Source organism: Bison bison, unplaced genomic scaffold (assembly GCF_000754665.1).
Source record: "Bison bison bison isolate TAMUID 2011002044 unplaced genomic scaffold, Bison_UMD1.0 scf7180017864255, whole genome shotgun sequence".
Taxonomy (NCBI): Eukaryota; Metazoa; Chordata; class Mammalia; order Artiodactyla; family Bovidae; genus Bison; species Bison bison.
Window position 1 is genome coordinate 975,985 of NW_011494827.1, and position 5,080 is coordinate 981,064.

Genomic DNA, 5,080 nt, shown 5'->3' on the forward strand with positions numbered 1-5,080 from the left:
CGTACACCTTTCCAAAGACAAGGGAAATCTCCAATTCCTGTGTCACACTGCTGCTTGCTTAAAGTACCTGGATCGGGGGACTTCCCTGGTGGTCCAGCGGCAGAGACTCCACACTCTCAATGCAGGGAGCCCAGGTTCGATCCCTGGTCCGGGAACAAGATCTCACATGCTGCAACTGAAGACCCCTCACACCACAGTTAAAAATCCAGTATGCCTCAACTGAAAGAGCCCACCCACGTGCTGCAACTAAGACCCAGTGCAGCCAAATAGACAAAAATAAATATTAAAAAAGTACCCAGAGTGGTTTCTGTTGTCCCGATCAATCCGTAACTGATTGTAAGACAGCACTGAGCTTTCCCAGTAATTTACATGCTCTCACTTTTCACTTACATAATCCTTTTCAAAATCCTTCAGTGAAGCTTTTTAATATTCTCCATGAAGTCAACTGGCAGAACTGGACTCCTGTTGGCCACCATAGCACCTACAACAGACTCTTGCTGTAGTTTCTCTTCCTTTCTTGTCTCACAGTCCTTGTTTCCTCATTCCTGCTTCCTGGTATTCAGTTCAGTTCAGTTCATTTCAATCGCTCAGTCGTGTTTGACTCTTTGGGACATGAACCACAGCACGCCAGGCCTCTCTGTCCATCACCAACTCCCGGAGTTCACCCAAACCCATGTCCATTGAGTCGGTGATGCCGTCCAACCATCTCATCCTCTGTTGACCCCTTCTCCTCCTGCCCTCAATCTTTCCCAGCATCAGGGTCTTTTCAAATGAGTCAGTTCTTCACATCAGGCGGCCAAAGTATTGGAGTTTCAGCTTCAACATCAGTCCTTCCAATGAATACCCAGGACCGATCTCCTTTAGGATGGACTGGTTGGATCTCCTTGCAGTCCAAGGGACTCTCAAGAGCCTTCTCCAACACTACAGTTCAAAAGCATCAATTCTTCAGTACTCAGCTTTCTTTATAGTCCAACTCTCCTGGTATTATCTTCCAAATAAAGGATGTCTGCCTGTCTTTGTCTCTGCTTAGGGAAACCCCAACTAGAATGTGCTTCTACTCAGACATCCTCATAACAAGAGCTGCCATTTCTTTGGCACTCACCATCAGCTGGACACTGAGGTTAGTCTGTACACACACCCTCTAAGTTGATTCTCCCAGAATTCCCATTATACCTTGCTGCTATCATTTATTTTACAAGCAAGCAAACCAAATCCCAGAGTGGAAACGACTTACTTGAGGTCACAAAACGAGGACTTGTGCGAACCCAGAACTCTCCAGTGCCAAATCCTTGAGCCGGGGTCCTTCACCATGATGACAAAGGCCAACTCTTTGCATTAACTTGTCGTATGACTTTGATCAAGACATTGAAAACCTCTGAAATTTCTGGATGGAACTAGATGATCTCAAAACCTGTTTCCAGCATTGCAGGCTACAGCCCAGAGACCCCGGGAGCCAAACACTCTTCCAAGCGCCCCTTCCCCAGTGGGCTTGCTTGGAGCCGAGGAGATGGTTCCGCTTGGGCTTCCACAGACCTTGCAGATCACCTGCGCCTTGGCTGGCTGCCCCGCAAAGGCTGGAGCCTGAGCCTGGAAAGCCGCAAGCCAAGCAGAAAGATGGAACGAGCTTGGGAAGAGAGCGTGAGTGCCTTGAGTCGGGCCCAGCAGCACCAGGAGCCTCTGAACATTCCAGCTCCCACTCGGGATGGCTTTCACGCTTTTTGCAGTGGGGCAGACGCTCACTGCGCATAAATGCAGCCCAGTTCAGTATTTATTGCTGCGCGAAGGCTTGGGGGTGCTGTTTTATATGTCTCTGTTTGCACGACTCTAGCATCATAGGGGCTAAAATTAATTCCACGAGACGGGCTGCTCACAGGCAGAGCCAAGAATTTCCTGGGAAGGGTTTCGGTCTGACTTTGGCAGCCACTGTGCACAGTGATAAAGCCCCTTCAGACCGTCTTACATGGCCAGGGGCATCCAAGGGTATTGTATTCTTTGGCCCCAGAGGTCTATTTCTCCTTTTGCCATAAAACTGGGTGTGGAGTACGGGCTTGGAGTCAAGGCAGATCACAGATGAGAAACGAACACTGGCGTCCTGCCTGGTCCTTCTGGATGACTTGATCGATAAGGCTAGTGAGGTCCAAACAGGTCAGCTAGCGTGCCTGCCCCAGGGCACTGGAGTCCTTGGACTTGATCCCTTGGCCATTTCCCCTATCCAGACAGCAGACCACGTACTGCTCGTGAGGTGGGTTGTGTCGGTCCTTTGATTTGCGAAGAACTTCCTTAGGGATCGTCTTACCTGAACCTCCCCAGAGCCCTGGAAATTGGTCTACGTGGTATTATTACACCCCCTCCTGAACACAGTCATAGTTGTGATGACCAAGCTCACTGAGCATCGACTCTATAGAAGCTCCTGTGGGAAGCACTTGACACCCAGCAACTGTTGCTTTGTAGACAGGTCCCAAGAGAATGAAACGCCATAAGGTAGAGACAGTCCCCAAGCATCTAGTTCATGCCAGCCACCCTCTTCCCCGGAAATTCCCCAATCCGGCAATACTGCAAAGGCTGCAGTTTGCCATACATATTGTGTTCGTGCCCAAGGCCTTGTGCAACCTCTTCTGTTTGGCAGGCGCTCCCTGGAAAATGTCTATTCATCCCTCAAAACACAGATCAGGAGAGGCTTCCTCTAACACGATTCCTTGGATCATGCTGGACTGATTACATTGATCTATTCACTGTCCATGAGCTCACTTTAATGTCCACTGACTGTGGTCCACTTCTCCCTGTTCTGGGCCCAGGAGGCTGACTATGTAGATTGCCCCTCACATCCTCTGCCCTCCTGATGGGTTTGGTCAGTGGGCAACATCAGTGGGAGATGCCAGGCAGGAGCACAGTGAGGGGTGGGCATCTGTTTCCCTGACTCTTTCTCTGTATGGTGTACTAATCACGTCTTTTTTTTTTCTCTACTCAGATGCTTCCCTCACCTGGAGGACTGGGCTAGCCCGTTCCTAGAGATAAAAAGCAACTCACTCACAAGTGCACTTTCTGATGCAAACCAAGCAACCCAGAGCCCACACCCTCCAACCACCTCATTTATGGGGTCCACACACTCTGGACCACCTGTCCTAATCCCCAGGTATCAGACAACGGGGGGCAACCTCTTGCCAGAGCCTGATGTAGTCATTCAAAGTAGCCCATCCCAAGGCAGCTTACCCTGACTCACTGTTCCTTCCCATAGAGACCACAAGAAAGACTCCCGCCCAGGTTCCCTACTCCTCCGGCTCCTGACCGACCCTGGTGCTTCCCTATGTGGCCCGCCATGCTGTGCCTGTCCCTTGTTTTGGGATCTGTGAGTACAGCAAAAAATCCGTTCTCTCCTGATCTGTTGGCCTTACTGTACCTCCATAATAAGGACTGATGCTGAAGCTGAAACTCCAATACTTTGGCCACCTGATGCGAAGAACTGACTCATTGGAAAAGACCCTGAGGCTGGGAAAGATTGAAGGCAGGAGAAGGGGACGACAGAAGAGGAGATGGTTGGATGGCATCACTGACTTGAAGGACATGAATTTGAGTAGGCTCCAGGAGTTGGTGATGGACAGGGAGGCCTGGCATGCTGCAGTCCATGGGGTCGCAAAGAGTCAGACACAACTGAGTGACTGAACTGAACTGAACTGAAAGTATAGTTCTGGGCCTCCCTGGTAGCTCAGTGGTAAAGAATCCGCCTGCCAATGCAAGAGACAGGGGTTCAATCCCTGATCTAGGAAGATCCCTCATGCTGCAGAGCAACTAAGCCCGTGTGCCACAGTGACCGAGCCTGTGCTCCAGAGCCTGGGAGCCGCAACTGCTGAAGCCCACACACCCTAGGGCCCGTGCTCTGCAACAACAGCAACCACCGCAATGAGAAGCCCGCACATCACAATTAGAGAGTAGTCCCTGCTCGCCGCAACTAGAGAAAAGCCTGTGCAGCAATGAAGACCCTGCAGAGCCAAAAACAGATAAATAAACAAGATACTTGTAGTTTCTGTGGGCTAGCTGCTTCCCTCTGCTGGAACACCACCATCCCATATCCCAGGCATGCTCCTGCCTCATCAGGTCCAGTGGCCATGCCTCCTCCCACCTTCTGGGTAAGAAGCAGTAGCAGCTCCCCCTGCTACCAGTTCCAAGGTTTTGCACTGTCCACACCTTTATGAGTAGTCTTTGTACCAACATCTTCCCAGTTACATGGTTTGAGAGGGTCTCTCTTGCCAGGACTCCACCTGGTACCTGCAGGACAAACCTGGGGCCAGATAAGGTGAACACTGTCCTCTTAGTCCATCCAACCATCCTGAGATGCACCTTAGGGCCCTTCCTGCTGCCCGGCACCTGCACTCGCCTGTCTCCAAATAGTAATCTCCCTGAGCCGGGCCTCTGCTCCCTGCATCTTGCCCTCCCCCATGGTAGGCACCATCTTGTGGGAAGCTGGCACAAAAACACCAAGGACAGAGTCCAGGTCGGGAAGGTGAAGACTTGTGGCTGGTTGAAGGAGATGTTTTCCTCTATTTCTTTGCACTGATCACTGAGGAAGGCTTTCTTATCTCATTTGAAAAGACACCAATGCTGGGAAAGATTGAAGATGGGAGGAGAAGGGGATGACAGGGGATGAAACGGTTGGATGGCATCACTGACTCAATGGACATGAGCTTGAGTAAACAGGAGTTGGTGATGGACAGGGAGGCCTGGCGTGCTGAGGTCCATGGGGTCGCAAAGAGTCAGACACGACTGAGTGACTGAACTGAACTGAACTGAAGGAGATGTGGCAGATGACATCAGGTTTCTAATGTCACCAGAGGCGCTGCCAGGCAGAGCAGTGGGCTTGGGGGAGGGGGAAGTTATCATTTGGGTATATTGCACTGGGAAGGGGTCCATGGTGCCCACAGGGCCAGTGGGTCAGCGGACAGGGAAGCTATGGTGTGGAGAGCCCCCCAGGGACTGTGTGGAGCGAGACGAGTGGGCCCAGGGGAGTCAGGCTACCTTTGGAATAGGAGTGAGAAGGCATCCCTGGGGGAAGGGGAGGGGGCTGAGAGGACCACAGCGGGGCACT